The sequence below is a fragment of the Somniosus microcephalus genome, chromosome 1 (assembly GCF_052327205.1).
Source record: "Somniosus microcephalus isolate GS21.2 chromosome 1, FLI_Smic_1.0, whole genome shotgun sequence".
NCBI classification, from domain to species: Eukaryota; Metazoa; Chordata; class Chondrichthyes; order Squaliformes; family Somniosidae; genus Somniosus; species Somniosus microcephalus.
Window position 1 is genome coordinate 51,476,647 of NC_140987.1, and position 23,879 is coordinate 51,500,525.

Here is a 23,879-nt window from a genome sequence, read left to right on the forward strand (position 1 = left end):
CCCAACTCTTTACAATCTATATTAACGATTTGGAGGAGGGGACCGAGTGTAACATATCAAAGTTTGCAGATGATACTAAGATGGGAAGGAAAGTAGTGAGTGAGGAGGACATAAAAAACCTGCAAGGGGACATAGACAGGCTAAGTAAATGGGCAGAGATTTGGCAGATGGAATACAATACTGGAAAGTGTGAGGTTATGCACTTTGGCAGGAAAAATCATAGAGCAAATTATTATCTTAATGGCACGAAACTGGAAAGTACTGAAGTACAAAGGGATCTGGGGGTCCTGGTGCACGAAACTCAAAAGGTTAGTATGCAGGTGCAGCAAGTGATTAAGAAGGCCAATGGAATGTTGGCTTTCATTGCTAGGGGGATAGAATATAAAAATAGGGAGGTATTGCTTCAGTTGTACAAGGTATTGGTGAGACCGCACCTGGAATACTGCATACAGTTTTGGTGTCCATACTTAAGAAAAGACATACTTGCTCTCGAGTCAGTACAAAAAAGGTTCACTCAGTTAATCCCGGGGATGAGGGGATGGACATATGAGGAGAGGTTGAGTAGATTGGGACTCTACTCATTGGAGTTCAGAAGAATGAGAGGCGATCTTATTGAAACATATAAGATTGTGAAGGGGTTGGATCGGGTGGATGCGGGGAGGATGTTCCCGATGATGGGTGAAACTAGAACTAGGGGGCATAGTCTTAGAATAAGGGGCTGCTCTTTCAAAACTGAGATGAGGAGGAACTACTTCACTCAGAGGGTGGTAGGTCCATGGAATATGCTGCCCCAAAAAGCTGTAGAAGCTACATCATTACATAAATTTAAAACAGAAATAGACAGTTTCCTAGAAGTAAAGGGAATTAAGGGTTACGGGGAGCGGGCAGGAATTTGGACATGAGTCTAGGTTCGGATCGGTCATGGCCCTGTGGGTAGCAGAGCGGGCCCAGGGGCCGTGTAGCCTGATCCTGCTCCTATTTCATGTGTCTAATTTTGTTAGATTCAGGAGATAGTTCTGTGATAGTAGATTGGCAGTTAGGATCAGATCAGCCATGATCTTATTGAATGGCGGAGCAGGCTCGAGGGGCCGATTGGCCTACTCCTGCTCCTATTTCTTATGTTCTTATAGTTGGGCCTAGGATGCTGCCCTGAGGAACTCCTGCAGCGATGTCCTGGTGCTGAGATGATGGGCCTCCAACGACCACAACCACCTTCCTTTGTGCCAGCCACTGGAGGGTTTTCCCCCTATTCTCCATTGACTTTAGTTTTACTAGGCCTCCTTGTTGCCATATTCAGTTAAATGCTGACTTGATGTCAGCGGAAAATCACTCTCACCTCATCTCTGGAATTCAGCTCTTGTATCCATGTTTGGATGAAGGCTGTAATGAGGTCTGGAGCTGAGTGGCTGTGGTGGAACCCAAACTGAGCATCGGTGAGCAGGCTATTGGTAAGTGTCGCTTGATAGCACTGTTGACGACTCCTAACATCACTTTTGCTGATGATTGGGAATAGGCTGATAGGGCAGCAATGACATATATAATAGATTTTAAACAGGCAAGGGAGGGTTGTAGCATTTAGCAATGCGCTATGAATACACAACAACAAGTTGATGCAAACATTCAACGAAAAACGTTAAAGGAAACAATATTTCAGAGAGCGACTGGTCAATCTATGGAACAGACTCCATGGGGAGACAGTGGAAGCAGTTAGTATCCATTCATTCATTCAAATACAAATTAGGTGGATTAGATTTCTTAGATTTTGGGATACAGTATATGTGTAATTTGAGACATCACGTGGTAAGTGTAGTCTATTTGCAAGGAAACTTTGGAGAAAACTTTAGGCATATGGCTCCCAAAGCTTTCCATCACTGGGGTTTATCTTGTGTAATTTCTGAGTCTGTTGTACGTTAATTGATAGAGATTGATTGCTATGGTTAGTCATTATTGGGGTATCATGCGAACTTGATGGACCTTGGTCTTTTTTGTCCAGCAATTCCTATGTTCAAACAACAAGATCCAGAATTTAGTTTCAATTTTTGAGGTATAATGTATTATTAAAATATAGGCAGCGATTTTGCCGGCGCTCAGAGAGGCGGGTCAGAGGTTAAAGTCCTTTTGATTGACAGCGGGTCCCGAACCTGCTGTCAACCCGCCTCCAATCAACCTTCCCAAGTGTCGCATCCCCGATTTGCGAATGGACCCGACACCTAGCGGTGGGAAACGGATTAAAGGCAATTACCTGCCTATTAACAGGTACTTGTCAGCAGTTTTCAGCCTGCTTTTAGATTTTCGCGACGTCCAAACAACACGCCAGGTAAGTGTGGCATGTTGTGAGTCTGCTGTAATGTTTGTGAAAAGATGACAGCTGCAGAAGTGGTGTGAAGGATGCAATGTTGCACATGGTGAGTTTCACAGCAAAGAAAATGTTGGTTACTGCATTTTTAAAACATATACAGATTTCTTTAGCTTACAAGTTTTTAAATCCAACTATATGTCCTGTGCCACCTCATTGGGAGAACCTCTCTCACCAGTGACAGATCGCTTCTGTCATCTCACCTGCAGCTGCAACTATTCCAGCATATGGAGGGAGTCATTGGAGAGCCTGGGTGCAAGAGTTCACCATTGTGCAGCGATTGTCAGTGTTTTTAGCACCTCAATGCTGTCAAACACTGAGAAATCAACTGTCAAAATAAAATTGTGCATGGCCCCTTTAAGGAAACCAGCAGATGATGCGTCATCAAATGACATCATCAGACCCGCTTCCTGTTAGGCCAATCAAGGGAAAATCACATCTGTTGAGCGGAGGCAGCTGGGGGCGGGACCGGCACCTGGAAACCAGCTGACCCGCACCCATCCCAACACCGAACAGAAAATTGCGGCCAAAATGTCTGGAACTGGAGAGGTTCAGTGTTTCCCCGGTTCATGTCCTGTTACCATTGACTGTTTGATGCTCCAATCTAGAAACTCCATAAATTTGAAACTTATCCAGAATCCTTTGATACTACTCTTCTCCACAGCCCCGATACCAGTTTTGTTTCATAGAAAAAGAAAAATGATCTGAGTAATTTAAATTTTAGTATAAGAGCACAAGGTAATTATGGAGGAGGAAGGCCATTCCTCCCACCTTAGTTTCTCAGAAAGATCCTAGAGTTCCCTTATTGCATCATCCAATTGCTTCTTGTATGATTCCAGGGTTTTCACCTCACCACTTTGTCGGGGAGTCCATTCGATATATTGATCATTCTTTGTGTTAAGAATAATATCCTGATATCCATCTTAAATATGCCCCTTTAACACCTTCAAGAAAGATGGGAAGATAATTGAAGAGGAGTCGACATACCAGAGGGCTGTCAGTATTGATAGAAGTATGCCCTAGGAAGAGTCATCACATTCAGTATAGAGGAGGGGGCGAAGATCTATAGTCGCCACACACACAACAGAGCTTGTACTCGGCTGGGTGCAACTAATTCTTGTGTGAAAATTGAACAGCATTTTCACTTCAATTTTAAATGCAAATCAGGCCAGCTGCAGTAAAGTGATTATGTTTTGCCCAATATATTATCTATTGAGACTTAACATGGAATTGCTTTTATGAGAATAGCTAAGCCTTGTGCTAATAAAGAAATAATAGGCTTTCAAAATTTATACCTATTGATTAAATGTCAGTCTGGTAAAGATCCAGTTTACTATGGCACACTACTGGGGGAAAAAGGGAAACACAAAAGCAGTAACCACTTCCCTGACTGCTGTTCAGGGTAGAAAATAACAGGCCTGAAATTTGTTTTCATATTATATTGTACAGTAAATTGTAGCATTATTGTCTGGACATGTTGCAGAGAGCTTGGGCAGTGAAGTTACCAAATCTAAATGCTTTTGTATTCTTCTGCTTAAGGCTGAAGGATTAAGACAAATAATTCTGGTTTCCAAGGGCAACAGTACGTCTACACAGTCAGTCACATTGTGCAATTCTGAGCTCAGTGGTACGTCTAAACACTAAATTAGCAAAATGTTATTCAGAATGCTTTGGAATGATGAGTTAAAAAGTTTTTATATCATGGATGTATATTTCCCCTCTCCTTCTTTCTCCCTCACCATATATAATTCATTTTACATAATATATGGTCTACTCCGCTCACTTTGAAACCAATTTTTCACTTTTTTTTAACGTTGCCAATTTAATTAGTCATGGAATTTAACAGCACAGAAGGAGGCATTCAACCCATCAGTACTGGCTCTCTGAAGGAGGTGCCCACTTAATTCCTTTTCCCTTTCCTTTCCTTATACCCTTTTAAGTTTTTCTTTTTCAAATATTTATCCACTTTTCTTTTAAAAGATTATTATATATTCTGCTTCCACCACGATGGGTACTTCCCCGTTTAATTTATGAAGAATTTTAGGCATTTGTGACTGCCGAGTAGGACAAATTCACGAAACAGGAATTGTTCACTAGCTGCAAGAAGTTTTTCCTTTTGCCTTCAGTTGACATAAATTCAAGTATATCTTTTGTAATTATTTAGGTAAGGTTATTTCAATACAAAAGAGGCATGAGAACAAAAGTTTGGTTTTAAAGAATAAGATAGAATTTACAAAGCAAGCTGTTTATTTAACTCGTTAACTGCATATGCTGAATAGAAAGAACTTGCATTTCTATAGCACCTTTCATGACCTCAGGACATCTCAAAGCACTTTACAGCCAACAAAGTACTTTTCAGGTGTAGTCACTGTTGTAATGTAAGAATAAAGCTGAATAAATAGACATTGGCTGATCTGTGTTCATGCACTGGGGTTCATTTCTAGAGGAATAGAATTCAAAAGTAGAGAAGCTATGTTAAGCTTCTATCGAACCTTGGTTAGACCATACAGAGTGCTGTGCACAGTTCTGGTCTCCATATTACAAAAAGGATATAGAAGCACTGGAGAAAATGCAAAAAAGATTTACAAGGATGATACCAGAACTAAGAGGGTACAATACGATAGCAAAATACTGCAGATGCTGGAAATCCGAAATAACAACAGAAAATGCTGGAAAAACTCAGCAGGCCAGGCAACATCCGTGGAGAGAAATTAGAGTCAACGTTTCGGGTCAAACCCTTTGTCAAGACTGGAAAGGCACAGGAAATGAAATAGATTGAAAGGCCAGGCTGGGAGACGGTACAATTATCAGGAAATACTGAACCGGCTGAGGCTCTTTTCTCCAGAAAAGAGAAGGCCGAGAGATGACCTGATAGAGCTCTTTAAAATGATGAAGGGATTTGATAGGGTAGATGTTGAGGATGTTTCCACTTGTGGGGAGTCCAAAACTAAAGAAAGAAAGACTTGCATTTCTATAGCGCCTTTCACGACCACCGGACGTCTCCAAGCGCTTTACAGCCAATGAAGTACTTTTGAAGTGGAGTCACTGTTGTAATGTGGGAAACGCGGCAGCCAATTTGCGCACAGCAAGCTCCCACAAACAGCAATGTGATAATGACCAGATAATCTTTTTAACTAGGGGCCATAACTACAAGATACTCACTAATAAATCCAATAAGGAATTCAGGAGAAACGTCTTTACTCAGAGAGTGGTGGGAATGTTGAACTCACTACCACATGGAGTGGTTGAGGCGAATAACATAGATGCATTTAAGGGGAAGCTAGATAAGTACATGATGGAGAAAGGAAGAGAAGGATATGTTGATAGTGAGATGAAGTAAGGTGGGAGGAGACTCGTGGAGCATTAACAGCGACATGGACCTGTTGTACCTGTGCCGGAAAATTCTATGTAATTATATGTAATACAGTATTGTGAAACCTTGGGTATAAGCAGCAGACCCATTTAAAGTACAGCTGTTAATCCAGATTTGCACCAAATCTTCAGTTTGTAGTTTGGAGCTAAAACTCCCATCTCTTGATACCAGATTTAAAATCAGTTGTGTGCATCCTGGAGATTATCATTAGGCTGGGTAAATGCCTAATCCAAAATCTCCTGTGATTTTTAATGGAAAATAAGTGCCTGTGTTGTGTTAGTAATTTAATACCATGCACGACCATGGCATTTATATTGGTTTTCAGCTGCTGGCTCCGACAGAGTGGGTTTTTGCACAACCAATGGCAACGTCAAGATAAACTTCCGCAGAACAGCGAGCCCCACAGTGCAACCAGTTTACAGGAAGATCTGCTGCACATCATATTAAATGTTAGGACAGCCATGCAGTCAGCTTGCTCTCCCAAGACCCAGGCTGCTATGATTGTGGCCGAGGGATCTATAAAAGCCGTAATCGCGCAGTGTAAATGGATTTTCGTTCTCCAGTATGCTGCATACTGTGGAACTCTGTGCTGCTGACTTGTTTTTGTGCAAGTGCAGAATGCCTATGACATTTTGGCCGGTGTGCATGTGAGACGTAGTGACCTTATGACACTCTGTCATTACTTCATTGCCCAAGCATGCTGCTGCCCCAGGAACTAAGAAAGACTAACGGCATTCAGGAAGACATTGAAAAGAATAGGACCGAGTCTTAGAAATAGTCTTAAAATAAAAAAATCTGGCAAGTTTTTCTTACATTACAACAGTGACTACACTTCAAAAAAAAAGTTATTTCATTGGCTGTAAAGCACTTTGGGACGTCCTAAGGTTGTGAAAGGCGCTATCAAAATGCAAGTCTTTCATTTTTTTTTATAGAAAAGAAATGAATGTGCAAAGCAGAATCAGTGTACGTAAGGCAAAATCTGCTTTGCGTGTTCCTTAGCAGAATGCTCTCAGAAGACCAATATCTAAGTATTTACAGTAATAACTACAACAAAAAGGTATTTTACACATGGGAACCTGAAACATAAATACAAATTGCAACACTACAAAATGGTTTCACTTTCGAGCCGTAGATAGAAGACCAATGGAATTGATGAACCCCAGTCTACGCTGCAGTTAACCGGAGTAACATTACATCATTTTTCAGTACTCATGGCTACCTTTCTGGTACATTCTCACATTTTCACACTCAAGTCTGAGGGCCCGAGGCTCAAGCACACCTGACACATGACTGCTCTTGCCATCTACCAACAGGTGTGGCTTGACTACCTCAAGCTACGCCATGGCTTGCGTGCTTTGGAAAAGCTTCTTCCTCCGGGATTCCCTTAGGGAAGGCTTTTGCCGGACAACAGCGTGAAGAATCAAGGAAAATGGGGCAGGGAGGCCTTCTGCTGAATCCCCTCTGCTTCCGATGATAGCTGCCCACCTATTGCCCGTCTCACTGCATGTAAATATCAGGAGGTGTGCACAGGACTCGAGCAGACTTCTGCCTGTATCACCTCTGCACTGCTCATGGAAGGGTAAGATGGAATGGAAGAGGCAGTAGGGGGACTGTGGCAGTTGAATCCAGTTAGCATTAATAGTGAGGCCAGCAGGATTGCTCTTTACCACTTTAATTGAAGGCTTAGAATTCACTCTGGTTCCTTTGTGCTAGTTTCTTGAAGTTGCTGCAGTCAGGAACGTCGTACAGCAGCACAATATTTCCCCCACCCACAGTGTTGGACTCCCAATGCAGCGTTGAGATAACTACTGGGAGCCTGCTCTGCATAGTTGATTGACCCAGGAAATGGATTGGGGTAAAACCGATGAGCAAAAGTACTTCTCCAACCCACTTCTGGAACTGACCCAGGAAGATCTGTCAGGAGCAGCACAGTTAGGTACAAAATTTGCCCCATCAATCGGGTGGGATTTCTGCCAGACCAGAAAATGTAGCCCATTAATTCTAAATCAGTCTGAATTAGGCAATTCAGAATTATTCAGAAATTACAATTGTGACATAATTCAATGATTAAAATTTGTATTCCCGTTCAAGAAAGTGATGGCAGTGAGGAAAGTGCCCATTATGTAAATAGACAATTTTTGTGGTCATTTGCCACAAATCTTTGCAGTGTAAAGAATTGTTTACTCTGATACATGTCAGTTTGGCTCAGTTCACAGAATCACAGAAACCCCACAGTGCAGATAGAGGCCATTTCGGCCCATCGAGCCTGCACCGACACATATCCCACCCAATCCCCGTAACCCCTACACCAACACATATCCCACCCTATCCCTGTAACCCCACGTATTTAATCCCCCTAACACTAAGGGTCAATTTATCATAGCCAATCAACCTAACCCGCACATCTTTGGACTGTGGGAGGAAACCGGAGCACCCGGAGGAAACCCACGCAAACACGGGGAGAATGTGCAAACTCCACACAGACAGTCACCCGAGGCCGGATTTGAACCCGGGTCCCTGGCGCTGTGAGGCAACAGTGCTAACCACTATGCCACCGTGTTGTTGGTATTTTTTTGTCTCCGAGTCACAAGGTTACTGGGTCTAAGCCTCACCCCAGGATTAGAGCACATAACCAAGTCTGACATTTCAGCATGGTCACACGGGAGTGCTGCACTGTTGAAGAAGCCACCATTCACATGAGATGTTAAACTGAGGCTGCACCTTCCTGGCCAAGTGAATATTAAATATACCATGGCACCACTTAAAGAAGATGTGGCGTTCTTCTGGTGTTCTAGCTCAGTCGACACACTGGTCTTTCGTCATTGCTATTTGTGGGATTGTGCTGTGTGCAATATTGCTGTCATGCTTGCTGCCTTCATAGCAACTTAACTTCAAAATAATTTGTTGTGCGTGAAGTGCCTTGGGATGTCCTGAGATGTGACAAAATATTCTATGAATGCAAAATTAAGCAAATGTTCAAAATTTGCTGGTACATATTTTTATCGACTGCATGCAATGTGTGCACGGAATTTATTTCCCTTGTGATGTGGGGGATGGTAGAAATCCAAGGGATCTGTTTTAACGTGGCTTAAGGGGTCTGTTTATGCCATCCATGTTCCTGGTGGTCTGGGGAGGGATAGGCTGTCGTACTTTCCACAGTTGTCAAGCAGATCTGAATTCAGCTAAACTGCATTTTGTTTGCTCAAAATTCCATCCTGAAACTCGAATCATTACAAATGATCTAGACTCCATTCCAAAGTAAAGTTGGCGGCATAAACCACCGAATGTAATATAATTGGCTGTATTTTTCATGCTGATATGATGCCTGTATCTTAGCAGTGTAAACAGGAACACAAATATGGGCACCTTAGTGCTGGTGCTTATTTAGGGCAGATTCCTGGAAACCAGTGTCCATAAGCCAGCTCCTGGCGCTTACAGCATGAATTTGGCTCCCTTAACCAGGCGGCAGAATTGTAGAATAAAACAAAAAACAAAATGCTGGAAAACTAAAACAGAAAATGCCAGAAATACTCAGCAGGTCAGTCAGCATCTGTGGAGAGAGTGAACAGACGAGTTAACACTTCAAGTATAGACCATTAATTGGGACACGGGCAAGAGAATACAATTCTGTACGTATAGGACTGGATTTTGTCCATGGGAAGTTTTTGGAGGCGGGACTGCTGCTTGCCGGCTTTCAATCCCGCCTCCATCAGCTTCTGGCCAGCCAGCGGGATTTTCCCCTGATTGACCTCAGCGGGCTCAGCAGGCCAATTAGGTGGAAGTCAGTGTCAGAGGATGTCAACGTATGACGTCTCATCTGTCAAGATTTTTTGAAAGAAGAAATGTCAGCATTTGACAGCTCTGTGAAGCTGTCAATCACTGACATTCTGTGTAGTTTGATGAGTCCTTCTGTTCAGGACTCATCAAACCTTTCAACTTTGCAGAAATCACCTGGCTGTTGGATCAGAGGATCCAACAGCCAGTCTGTGATATCTACAATGGAGATGTCGGGACTCTGGCTCCACAGCGGCTGAAGGCTGTAGGCAGAAACAAAGGTAAGTGAACATTTTCTAACACTTTACACTCACCTTACATACTTACCGCTCCACACTTGCACCCATCACTCACCTCTACATTGCACTTTCAGGCCCCTCTGACCCTCGCAGACCTCCTACTCGTCTCCTACACCCTGGCGAGGTTCCTCGAGGTCGGGAAGCCTGCACGTCAAAACGAAAAATGGGGATAATCCTATTTTCTGCCTGTTAACTACCTGTTAACAGGCCGTTAATAGGCTTTAATCCCTTTCCCGCCTCGATGAGACGGGACCCGGGGCAGGACGGCTTCGCGCCTCCTGGCAAGAGGGCACGGAGGCGGGATGGGGGCGGGTGAAAATTCTGCAACTTTACCGGCAGTCCCTCCTACGTACCCGCCTCCTCGGGGCTGACAAAATCCAGCCCATAGTGTTCTTTGAATTTGGACCCTGGGGAGCCCAGCATTCGTGAGCCAGCTTCCAGTATTTTTGCTGTTAAATCCATTTTTTGTAGCCTGTCAGCAGACTCGGTCCACGCACCTGGTGCAGTCTTTGGAAAACAGGTTCAACAGCACCGACGCTGGGAGCCAGCTCATGGATGCTGGGCTCCCACAATTCTAACCAAACAAACATAAAAGCAGTTTAAAATGCTTGCCATTGACCACGCTCCTTCAGTGTAAAAGTGCCTAAAATTAGCCTATGATCTCCAGACAACAAAGGACACCGGGGAAGTTACTTGCCATGTGTTTAATATTCCAGAAAGCGCAGCATTCATATGCAAACTAGACAAAAACAGTGTGTTTTGGGAATACCAATGACCACTTTATAATAAACCAGTCCTGCAGTATGCTGGGGTCCTGGTGCTCTGCAACTTACACTAGTAACATTGCAGAATTTACATCGCAGCACAGGCAACAACAAAAAAAGACAATTTTATAAGAATGCAGAAGATAGCAAACATAGGGGGGGGGAAATTCAGTTGTTTGCGCCTCCCGTTAGCGCCTTAAGAGGGCGCTAATGGGGCGCAAAGCAACTAGCGCCCGGGCGCAGCGATGTTTGCGCCGCTCGCGAAATTAACTAGACATTTTGCGGCGGCGCTAAACACTACCGCCACGATCTCCTGCGCCGGCAGATTGTGACGTCAGTTGAGTGCGCAACGCCTCGTTAGCACCCCAGACCGGAAATTGAGTGGCGCCGCCTGTCGCTAGCAACAGCAGGTTGAGGGGAGCGTTATGCTGTCAGAAAGGGACTAGGGGAGCGCTATTTAAAGGCGACGGCTTCCTGCCTTTTTTTGTCGGTGACATTTTTACACCACGCAGTCAGAGAGAGAGAGAGAGAGACTTCTGGAGAGATTCAACGCTGTGTGAAGGAGTTTTGAGTACTGAGCAGCACTTTGCAGGTTTATTTTGATATGCCCTTCCTTGCTTCGCCAGCGCTCTGAGGTAGCGCCTCGCTCCTCGGCCTTTGCGCCTTAAGACAGGTGTGAAGCGCCTGATTTAGCACTCCAATCACCTCCAGGGGCGATAAAAGCCAAGTTTGCTGTCGGAGGCGATAATTAGCGCCAGGCGCTAAACTTTGCGGTGTCAGCCACCTCAAAAATTGTCCAGTTAAAATGCTCAGAAGACCAACAATGACATCCTAAAGCTGGGCGCATGCACCGAAAATGGTTCTCTGTATTACCAATCAGTATTACATGGACCTACAGAGCGCAGCACTAGGAGGTAGCAGGAGTAGGGTACAACCCTTGAAACTGGACAGCTAATTAAAAGCTGCTGAAGTTTCATTTTGTTGCTATGTCCTGTTGGTCCGTACCAGGCAAATGAGCAGTCAGAAAATGTGGCACCCATTGGAACTCTCATCATTGGAGGTGGCTATTTATGTTTGCCACTGACATAATTATGCCTCTCTCAGTGCAGGCAGAAAGCACAGCGCAGAACTTTCCTTAGGAGACAATTTGAGCCTTTGAGTCCTGACCCTGCTGCAGTTTATGACATCAGTGGATGGGTAGCTGATTAGCACAGACAGGTGGGTGCAAGCGCCGCTCTGGGCATATCTCTGGTCAATCTGGGTTCCACCACAACGCCATCTGAATTCTGCCACCCAGGGGAGCTAGAATGTCCACACCCATGTCTTTTAATAATGTAGCAAAGCGCAGCCTTGTCTATTGTACCGGCCTCTTTAAAATGATACAAAATGTTCTGCGGATTTCCACAATTTCCAAACTCTATGGATGCATTGTAGCTCAGAAGCTGCAAGGCATAAGTCTATAAATACAGCCAATTGCACTGTTTACACAATATCCTTTGTGCCATATAAATATCTAAAATGTTAAAATCACAGTTGAGCGTTCAGCTACCAGTTATTCTGTAGCTTATATGATCGTACACTACAATGAAGTAAACCTGTGGTGGTAGAATTTTTGCCAAGAAGTACAGGGCAGTACTGGAACTATTCCCCTTTTGAGACCAAGGGCCCAATAATAACTGCGAGGTGGGAAGGGAGCGGGAGGGAGATTTGACAGCCGGGAAACCCGGTAGTATGGGTTTCCCGGAGGTCCTGCCAAATTTTGGCGAGTGAGTTGGAGATCGGATATCGCATGGTGGGGAGTCGGACATCGAGGGTCTGATTGCTGGGGTGGGGGCGGCGGTGAGGGTCGGCCGATCATGGGGGTCTGATTACGGGGAGGGAAGAAACTAAGCTGGGGGGCCGGGGTGAAGCACTCCTGCTCCTCCTGGCCCACGAGCAGTGCTGTAAAGGCACTTACCCGATGGGTCCGACCTTCTCGCCTCCCTTCAGCTGCCGGGTTTTCCAAAGCCTGGGAAACCCGGCCTGCAGGCATTAAAAGTCATGCTCTTGTTAAATTTGAGGCAAACTGCTCCATTAAAATATTTTAGTGACTGAGCCATCTCCTGAGGTCAAGTTAGTCACCAACCCCCCAAACAGTATTTACACAGTTAAATCTAAATCCCTTACGGCAGAATCATAGATCCCTGGAAAACTATTGGCCTGCAACCTGAAAGTAAGTTTACTACAGTTTTCTAAGGCCAACAGCCAGGGTATGGCCACCTTAGTAAGTCCTGGCAAATTTACTTTTGGCTTCTTGATAGCTGCGTGAGACCTGTGTATTGGGAGCAACATCACGGGTAATAAACGTAAAAGTAGCTAAAAGTCTACATGTCTCCTACCGAGATATGGGATCTATATTTAGCTGTGTAAATGCTGGGACTTGTCTCATAGATACGGGTCTCACAAAATCTAAATTATAATAAAGCCAATATAAAACCAGTCCTGGACGACTGTACTGCCTGGTTTTGTTAGCAACCACCTTGGCTGGAATTTTGCGGGGGGGTCAGTGGGCACGATCGGTGGCGAGTAGGGTTGGAAAGTGTTTTTTTTCCACAGCGGGTTGGTACCCCGCTATGAATCCACCACCACGCGCCTTTCCCAATGTCGGGTGTGTCAGCGCTGAACAGACCCGACACACAGGTAATTAGTGGCTTGTTTACAGTTGCCCTTTTGCATTTGACAGGTCGCCCATGGGGTCCACGCTGGTCATGGACCACGTCTGTGAAGCTGAGGCAGGAGTTCAGTGGCCATTGAAAATCTGCTGTTGAGTTGACAGCTTCAAATGGAAAATAAAAGCTCCCACCTTAGAGATACCTTCCCTCAGCCACAAGCTCTTCGTCACTGCATTTCCACAACAGATTCATCATGCTGCAAGTCTTTACACAAGTCTCCATCTAGTCTTACCTCATTACCTCTCTCACCATTGACAGATTGCTTCTGTCATCTCTACTTCACCTGCCATCTATTCGATCAGCATGAGTGCCCTTTATACTCTCTCACCTTGGTCCTCAGAATCCCACCATCATCAGCCCCAACACCAGCAGCACCAGGCACACCAGCAGCACCAACAACAACGCCAACCTTTTCCACAATCAACTGATGCTGCACAGGACAGAGGGCATCAGCACCCTACCACATTGCTGTCTGCGAAGCCAGGGATGGCCTCACCATGGCCAGAATTACTTCACTTGACGCTGTACACCCTGGCTGCCACATGATGTGCCAGGTTGGCACCATCCCACATCAGCACCATAAAGCATCCCTACAATGCCCAAGCCATTCCTTTCACACTCATGACCTTTGCAGGGGGTACAGTTATGTCTCACCATTCACTGCAACTCACTAAGCCACTTCCAAAGGTGCACACAAATCTGTCCAAGAACGCAAAGTGTTGAAAATAAAGGTTTCAATGTTTGACACCACATTAACAGAAACCTTACATGAACATTGCATAAAACACCCAAGTGCCTGCCCTTATGTGGTTAGTTGGTATGATTGCACTAGGATGAGGGTGAGTGTGAGGGGTGGCTAGTGAGATGGGGAAGTGATAATGTAGATAGAGAGGGATGGGTGGAGGTGCAAGGTAAGTTGGTGTGAGTAAGGATGTGCAGGAGTAGGGTAGGGAAGGCAGAGTGATGGGGATGTGATGAGAGGCACAGCAGGATGAAGTTGAGTGTGACTTTCTACTAACGTTTCGTGATCTACTGAACTCATTAAAACATTTGCGGCACTGCGCCCAGGCTCCCCTGACCACATCCCTGCTTGTGCCCTCCTCTGCAATGTGCAACCAGGATGTGTTGATCTCCTGGGGAGGTCTCTTCCGCACATGGGAAGGGAAGAGGACCTCCCTGTGTGCTGTGACTCCCTCCATATATGGAGGGAGTAATGGGAGAGCCTGGGTGCAGCCCTGTGCCTTTGTGCAGTCATGTCAGTGTTTGCAGCACCTCAATGCTGTAGAACACTGACAGCACAAATGTCAAAATAAATTTAGACATGGTCCCTTTAAGGAAACCGCTGATGACGTGTCATCGAATGATGTCACCAGACCCGCTTCCTCTAATTGGCCGGGAAACGCGCTGGGCGTTCTTAACAAGCCCAATCAAGGGAAATTCATTTCACAGAGCAGGATGGAGCCAGCAGTGGGGTCGGGACCCACCACCGACATCACCCACCATGGACCCACCGAGGTCAGCAAAATCGCGGCCTTAGTGTCCTGATAAATTCGAGAAATCAGTTTTAATTCAGATCCAAAATCCTTCAAGCGTTGGTTGTTTTTAGTCTTGCAATTTCAACATTGTCGTTTTTCTCTGAAAATAAACAGATCCAAGTCCCTGTTAGACTCTCAAAATACAGTTTTGCCTCCCCTCTTGTCCTGAGAGTGTTGACTTTTGCTGGGATATGGCTCCACACGCAGCAGCACTCCAGCCCTCCAGTATTGTATATTTGCTGCGAGTGTCAGCTTGGTTCAGTGGCATGACTCTAATGTCTGAATCAGGAGGTTCTGAATTCAAAACCTACTCCAGGATTTGAGCACATAATCCAGCCCGGCACTGAGGGAGTGCTGCGTTTTAGGAAGTGCTGTCTTTCAGATGGGATGTTAAACCAAAGCCCCATCTGCCTGTCTAAAAGATCCCATGGCACGAGCAATGGCACTCTCCTGGTGTCCTGGCCGACATTTATCCCTCAACGAACATCACCAAAAAGAGATTAACTGATCATTTAGCTCATTTGCTGTTTTTATGAAACCTTGCTGTGAAATTGGCTGCTATATTTGCCTGCATAACAACAGTGACTTCATTTCAAATCATTTGTGGCTGTGAGGCACTTTGGACCTGCTGAGAACTTCAAAGGCGCTATAGAAATGCTGCAACTTTTCTCCTCACCCAACTATTTAGTATCATAACTATTTAACTGTTATTGGGGGGGGGGCGGTGGGGTCAGGGGAAATCACAGCTAAGCCCTATCCTATTCTTACTTGCACGCTTCCAGCAGGGGTCACTGGATAGTGGTCTGAAGCTGGAGTCCTGGCTGAATTTCCCCTCCCCTAATCCGGGAGTACCACCCGACCACCAACCTGGCTAAGATCAGCTAACTGAGCACAGGCCAGGAATGGAACATGGGACCTTGCGGGTCTGTATAGCTTAGATACTTACTAGACAAACTTGCCAAGCCATTGTGGGAGTAGATATGCTTGGGGAGTGGAGAGGACCTGAGCCAAGGGAGAGCAGAAACAGAACTGAGCACAAGAGACAGGTAGGGGAACAGTTTGGAGTGCACAACTCATATGAAACGGGTGGCACAAGGAGGATAAACTGCGAAGAGCCCAGAGTTTCAAAGGGGGGAAAATTTGTTAGCGACCATTTTGGGTCGCTAACATCGCCTGGGCACTAAGTTTAGTGTCCGGCGAAAAATAACACCGGCGATCGCTAACTTCAGTTTCAGCGCCCCAAGAGGGAGGTGGAGCGCTAATTCAAGTGCTCCACTTCCTTCTTAGAGCGCTAACCCCAAATATCGGGGCGGTGCATTCTGCTGCGCTACGCACTGGGCCAGGTAGTGTTGCCGCATGGAAGGGCTCTTCCCCTCATTAAAGGGGAGGGCCCAAGCCCACAACTCTGCGGCGCCCTAGCTAGACCACCGGGGAGCGGGGTGCCATGCCAACAGCCCGGCACTCAAGATGAGTGCCGGGCTGCCAGATCGCAGCACGGACCCCGTGTTCAAAGACGCAACAGGCTGCAAAAAGTAAATCAGACGATTTTTTTTTTTCCTGCCCGCCACCTCCCCTTTACTTAGCGCACATCGCGTCTCCTGCCGCTCCATTCCTGCCCCCTGAATCGGTCGCTGTCATTGTCCAGCGCAGATTCATGGGGGGGCGGGCCAATTTTGCAGGTGAGGCGAAAACGGGGCGCTGGGCAAAAGCCTGCACAGCAGAACGGGACACTACCGGTTACCGCCACCGCTAAACCCCCACGCGAAAAGTCGTTTGCGCCCCGTTAGTGCCCCCCAGAGGCACTAACAAGAGGCGCAAATGCACTGAATTTCTAGCCCAAAATGTTAAATCTTGAGAAGTTTCAAAATCACAAAGCTTTCGGAAAATATTGCAAGTAGTTAATGTCACAAACCTGTGATAAAATGGGATTAGCAATTAAAAATAAGATGGTCAGAATTATTAGAACTGTTATTTAAGGATCGTTCATTGTGTGCCATATCACTTGCCACGTCAAAAACAAAAATGTTAATTCATATGTGCAATGGCACTTAAAGCTGTACTAACACATATAACAACGTTTCAGAGAAACATAATGAAGGAAGTCTGCTGTACCTGCCAAAAAAATGTTAAAATCAGACTCATTTTTAAGGTATTTTATTTTCTGTGGTGGGGATTGAAAGTGGGGAAAGTGTTTTTCATCTACAAGTGGTTCTGATTTCTACTCTGCTCAACTAACTTTAGGCTCTATGTCTGTGATTGGCAGTAACTAGCCGAGCAGAGCAGACCAGAGGTCAGAGTCATTTCTAAATTTAAAAAAAACACCATTGCCACTCTCACTTCCCACTACCGAAAACAAATATGCTGCAAATGGATTTCTGGAAGCTCGCCATACTCGATCATGAGAAAAATCAAATTGTGAGGAAATCTGCTTTAACAGTTGCCACCATGGTTAAGGATTAAGTTATGGTTTCTAGAAATTTTGTGTCATGGAGATTTTCCGATAAATTGTGTGGTTTTACTTCCACCAGGCATCGCAATTATTTAACTCTAACTGTTGTGTATAAGACCAAGTTTTGTTCTGCTTTATACTTTCTCCTTTTCCCCACCCTCCATCTCTCTAAGCATTTCACATTCCCCTTTTCTTGCTTTCCAATTTTACCCTGCTCTTGACCAACCATTTTTTATTTGTACCATTGCTCTCCAGTGAGAGGACGATGGGAGATGAATCGGTTTGCACCCGTTTTTCACACTGAACGGGCCAGTAGAGGTCAGCCAGACGACCACCTGAAATTGGTCCTTTAGAAGCACCTTAATATTTCGGATGAACTGCTGGGCCCTGTAGCTGCTCCAGAGGCAGCTCGCCAATCTGGTGCACTTTGACCTCGGGTCGCCTGCCTCTCCGGCAGCTGCCCCAAGGGATGTCCTGGGTGGAGTAGGCAGGGAAGGAGAATGGGAGGGAGGGGGGCTGAGCGTGGGACAGCAGCTGCCCCCAGTATTGCTAAGGAGTCCTCCTGGTGCCACATTAAGGTAATTCATTTTTATAGACATTGGGCAGGATTTTCAATGGGCCGTGGAGGCGGGATTGGAGGTGTGTGGGGGGTTAAAATCTCGAAATCGGGGGGCACGAACCCAACCCGCCCTTAACCCGCTTCCATGCCTGTTTCAAAGGAGGCGGATACCCGACCTGTGCTGGGACACGCCTCCCCGAGGCGGATGGGGGATTAGTGCCAATTAACTGCCTGTTAACAGGTAGTTAATAGGCAGTTTTTAGCCTATTCCCTATTTTTATTGCTGAAGTGTGGGATTCCCGACAGCTCCAAACCATGCCAAGTTAGCGAGGCGGGCTGAAGGGCTTGGAGGGTTCGAGATGTCAGTGTTCAGGTGAGTGATGGGTGCATGAGTGAAGAGGTAAGTGTGTTTGGTGTGTGTAAAGTGTTTAAAGAAGTTTTACTAACCTTTACTTACCTTTACAGCCTTCCTTCCTTCAGGTCTCGAGAGTCCCTCATCTCACCGGCACAGAAAGCAGAATGGCCGTGAGCTGTCAAAATCTGCAGCATTCAGCTTTCTGTTCTGGAGAGATCTCTAAATCAGCCTGAGAGGAAGGAATTAACTTGGTGTACAGACTCAGTGTTTGACAGCTTCAAACAGCTGTCAAACACTGATATTTCATCTGTCAAAAGCTTTTGACAGATGAAATATCAATCTGTGATGTCACCTGTTGCCGGGTGGCCCTTAATTGGCCTGCTGAGCCCGCTGGGCGGGTTCAACAAGGTCAAGCAAGTGAAAATCGCGTGGGTTGGCCACAACTCGATGGAGGCGGGACTACAACCCCGAAAGTTGTAGTCTTGCCTCCTACACGCCTCCTCAGTGAAAATCCAGCCCATTATCTTTTTAGTGGTAGCCCCTAGCGGTCATATTAAGAGCTGCAGAATAGACCTCATGTAGACCAGGTAATCTTCAAAGGGTCTAAGGCCTGTTTACGCAGTCGCCAGGGATGCCTCTACAATGCCCGAACAATATGGTGTCAGACGCGTTTTCGACGCTGTTTAGGTGTTTGAGGTTGGCCCCTTAAATTTGACCTCCGGTGCATCTGTTTAACACCAGGAAAGCGGGTGCAATGAGGTGCAATTTCACCCCCTGTAGGCCCTGCAGTTTCAAAGAGAGCACTTTCATTGACACCATGAACAAGGACAGCCCTGCCTTCCAGCGAATTCTCTCGCTGGAGAGCAGCGAGAGAAACAAAGAGGAAAAAGTCTGACTGCAAATCCAGAAATTATTGGTGCAGTCTGAGCAGGCAGAACAAGTGGGTTTTTTTTAACCCTGGCACCGGATCATCCTGAATAATCAGGATGGTTGGAATGTGAAACTCACTACCAGATGGAGTGGTTGAGGCGACTAGCATAGATCCATTTAAGGGGAAGCTAGATAAACACACGGGGGAGAAAGGAATAGAAGGATATGTCAAAAGCAAAATACCACGGATGCTGGAAATCTGGAAAAAAAACAGAAAATGCTGGAAATACTCAGCAGGTCAAGCAGTATCTGTAGAGAGAGAAACAGAGTTAACGTTTCAGTTCGATGATATGTCAATAGGGTTAGATGAAGTAAATACAGTAGGAGAAGGCTCATGGGGACCATAAATACCAGCTTAGGGCCTAAAAGGCCTCCTTTCTGTGCTGCAAATTCTATATCATTCTATGTAATCAGGATGCTCAAGAAGTTTGGGACTGGTCGGATGGACCATAATAGTTTTGTCCAATCCTGTATATTCCAATGTTCCTAAGTATTAGAACATAAGAACATAAGAAATAGGAGCAGGAGTAGGCCAATCGGCCCCTCGAGCCTGCTCCGCCATTCAATAAGATCATGGCTGATCTGATCCTAACCGCCAATCCACTATCACAGAACCATCTCCTGAATCTAACAGAATTAGACACACGAAATAGGAGCAGGATCAGGCTACACGGCCCCTGGGCCCGCTCCGCTACCCACAGGGCCATGACCGATCCGAACCTAGACTCATGTCCAAATTCCTGCCTGCTCCCCATAACCCTTAATTCCCTTTACTTCTAGGAAACTGTCTATTTCTGTTTTAAATTTATGTAATGATGTAGCTTCTACAGCTTTTTGGGGCAGCATATTCCATGGACCTACCACCCTCTGAGTGAAGTAGTTCCTCCTCATCTCAGTTTTGAAAGAGCAGCCCCTTATTCTAAGACTATGCCCCCTAGTTCTAGTTTCACCCATCATCGGGAACATCTTCCTCGCATCCACCCGATCCAACCCCTTCACAATCTTATATGTTTCAATAAGATCGCCTCTCATTCTTCTGAACTCCAATGAGTAGAGTCCCAATCTACTCAACCTCTCCTCATATGTCCATCCTCTCATCCCCGGGATTAACCGAGTGAACCTTCTTTGTACTGACTCGAGAGCAAGTATGTCCTTTCTTAAGTAGGGACACCAAAACTGTATGCAGTATTCCAGGTGCGGTCTCACCAATACCTTGTACAACTGAAGCAATACCTCCCTATTTTTATATTCTATCCCCCTAGCAATGAAAGCCAACATTCCATTGGCCTTCTTAATCACTTGCTGCACCTGCATACTAACCTTTTGAGTTTCGTGCACCAGGACCCCCAGATCCCTTTGTACTTCAGTACTTTCCAGTTTCTTGCCATTCAACGCCACATTACAAGTGGTGCACATACCTGCTGAACCATCGGAGAGGCATACATCCTGACATCAACAGGCAGCAGTATTTACCAGAAAACAGCAGCCCTGTGAACTACGCATGTTGTCGATTGTAACAAACGGCACCAGTAACTATAAAGATGTTTTGTGTATCGAACGCTTCTGCTCACTCTGCAGGAAAGCCTTGCTGCCGTTTCGTGCTGTGGTTTGATGGGGCGAGGAATATAATTTCTGTAAATGAAAGTGGTCATTTCCTTGAGCTGTTTGCAGTTTGATGGGAAAGCACCCACAATGGAGCTGAGCGCATTTCCGAAAAAGAGGGAATTTAACTTTTCGTTTAGTACTATATTACTCGGTTGTAAACATCCCATTTGCCTTGTTTAGTTTTACAGCTTTCACATAATAGTGTAATTTGTGGTTGGGAATGACCTTGTCAGTTTCGTAATAACACACTGTTGAAAGCTGTTGCCTGGCAAAATAATCTGACCATTCATGAAGTTTGTATACTGAAAATCTTGATTCTCAGACACCCCTCCCCCACCTATTGATAATCTGCCTTTAAGAGATCATTCCCCCACACCCGCCCTCCAAGTACATACACTTTGACCAACCCCCCACAAAGATGAGACAGTCAATACAAAGGAACAAAGACGCTTAAAGCTCTTCATTCCCAGACTTTCCCTCTCTGCCCTGTCCCCTTTTCCTATCTCTCTCTCTCTCTCACCCTCAAATTCAGGCAGCCTGAGCAGCCTAATTACCACCCCCCGCCCCTGCCGACAGCCAAAACGATGACACAATGCCTTGATACAAGAGGCTGGCTCTTGAATCCATTGACTTGGTGTGAAATAACAACAGAAAATGCTGGAAATACTCAGCAGGCCAGGCAGCATCCGTGGAGAGAGAAACAGAGTTAACGTTTCAGGTCTGGGACCCTTCATCAGAACTGGAAAAAACTGGATATGTAACATATTAAGCAGGTGCAAAGACAGGGGGGCGGGGGTGGGGGCAGGAAGGAATTGAAGGAATATACTGTGCTTTTGTAAGAGGCAGGAAAGATAAAGGCCCAGTAATTCCTCTCTGAACGCGTGAGTACGGTCGGGGTACTCGCGCGTCTGGCCGGAGGAAATGCCGGCGTTCAGCATGCACAGCGCATGCGGAGAAAACCGGCATTTCCAGTCCTCTGAACGAAGGGGTTCAGAGGCACAGCGCGTGCGACTGCACAGGCAGCGCTTGCGCAGTGAACTTCGTCGATTTCACTCATGGATTCAGTGAGGGTAAGTCTTTACAAGTTACACTTGAAAAAAGCATGTGTAAAGTTGCTCCAAGGCTGCGAAGGAAGATATATTTTATCGTGGAGCTTCTGAAAGGCAATATTTTTGTTTGGGAAAGGGAGGAAAGTTATTTTAAGAAATGCTGAGGTAAGTTTTAAAGTTTAAATTTTTTTTTTTTTAAACGGGTTTTCAGTACGGTAGGTAGAAGGAGCAATTGTGGCTGTGTGAATTGAATGTGAAAATGAGTGTTCTAAAATGAGTAATGTAACATTTCCAACACTTTTAAGAAAGAAACTTTTCATCAGTAATAAGTAATTATGTATGTATGTCCGCATATATTCCTTTACGTATATGTATGTATGTTTTATATTCCTTTACTTATGTGTATGAATGTATAATTTTAATTATGATTTTCCAATAAGTTACTTTCTCTGAAAGTCATAATTAAATACATACATTCATACACATAAGTAAAGGAATATATACATATACACAAAGGAATATATACAGACATACATACATAATTACTTAAAAGAATATATTACTGATGAAAAGTTTCTTTCTTAAAAATGTTGGAGTCATTTTTACATTTAATAAACATAGCAAATTCAATTCACATAGCCACAATTGATCCTTCTACCTACAGTACTGAAAACCCGTTTTAAAAAACAAAAATAAACTTTAAAACTTACCTCAGCATTTCTTAAAATAACTTTCCTCCCTTTCCCAAACAAAAATATTGCCTTTCAGAAGCTCCACGATAAGAAATATCTTCCTCCGCAGCCTCTGGAGCAACTGTACTCATGCTTTTTTCATGTGTAAGTTGTAAGGACTTGACCTCACTGAAAGCATGAATGAAAGCGGCGAATTTTACTGTGCACGCGCTGCCTGTACAGTCGCACGCGTTCTGCCTCTGAACCCCTTCGTTCAGAGGACAGGAAATGCCGGTTTTCCCCGCATGCGCTGTGCATGCTGAAAACCGGCATTTCCTCCGGCCAGACGCGTAAGTAACCCGACCGTACTCGCGCGTTTGGAAGGGAATTACTGGGCCAACATTTTACATGTCAATAAAATGAAAAATTTAACAATTGCACGATTTGCCCCCTCGCATCTGCGACTGAGGGTCCAAGGAGGTGCATTGCGCAAGAGGTCATCGTCGTACGTATCCTCACACTGTTCCCTTTCGGGAACTGTATGAAGTGGTGGAAGGATTTCTGGCCACGTTAACACTCCTTCCGTGACCATAACCATCTTCATACCAGCCATTAGGGTGGTTAGTCCTATGGCGTGAGGGTTTTACGGGCTCCCACAACCCATCTGAGGGGGGGGTGCCACCCACACCCGCGGACGCAAGTATCCCGCTGGATGTCCACCCAGAATTTATAGTTGGAGCTCCGACTCCACTTGCCGGGACTGTCTGGAGCGGGGTTCGAAACCCTACTCCTTCTGGCCCAGCGGCGGGGATGCTTACCGCTACGCAAAAGGCCCACTCCGCGCAAAAGGTGACACCCATACGTTTCCTGTGCCTTTTCCCTCCCCGTGACTGGAGCCCTATGCTGCCACTTGAAAGACCAAGCTATCATCTGTCCTTTTTGCGGCGCCTTTGACTTCTCATTACCAATGATGAGCAGGCGCTGCGCCTCCACCCCGTTGAGGAGATTGCTGAGGTCATCATCAGTTCAATTGTGAGTTCTTTTAATGCCGTGAATTGTGCTCATTCCAGCCATTTCACGTTGCTAATCGGATTGGGCCTTTGGCGTAGCGGTAGGATCCCCGCCGCTGGGCCAGACGGGGTAGGGTTTCGAACCCCGCTCCAGACAGTCCCGGCAAGTGGAGTCGGAGCTCCGGCTCTAAATTCTGGGTTGACATCCAGCGGGATATTTGCGTCCGTGGGTGTGGGTGGCCCCCCTCCTTGTATAGCTTGTGGGAGCCCGTAAAACCCTCCCGCCATAGGACTAACCACCCTAATGGCTGGTTCAAAGATGGTTACGGTCACGGAATGAGCGTTAATCACGGCCATAAATCCTTCCACCACTTCATACAGTTCCCCAAAGGGAACAGTGTGAAGACACGTATGACGACGACATTGCTAAATAAATAAA

The 23,879-nt window shown here is 45.6% G+C and overlaps 1 protein-coding gene across 5 annotated transcripts in view; it reads left to right on the forward strand.

Annotated features, from left to right (window-relative positions):
• Positions 1 to 23,879, forward strand: part of LOC147124065 (storkhead-box protein 2-like) — a 348,039-nt gene that overhangs the window by 205,537 nt on the left and 118,623 nt on the right. The window lies entirely within an intron of this gene.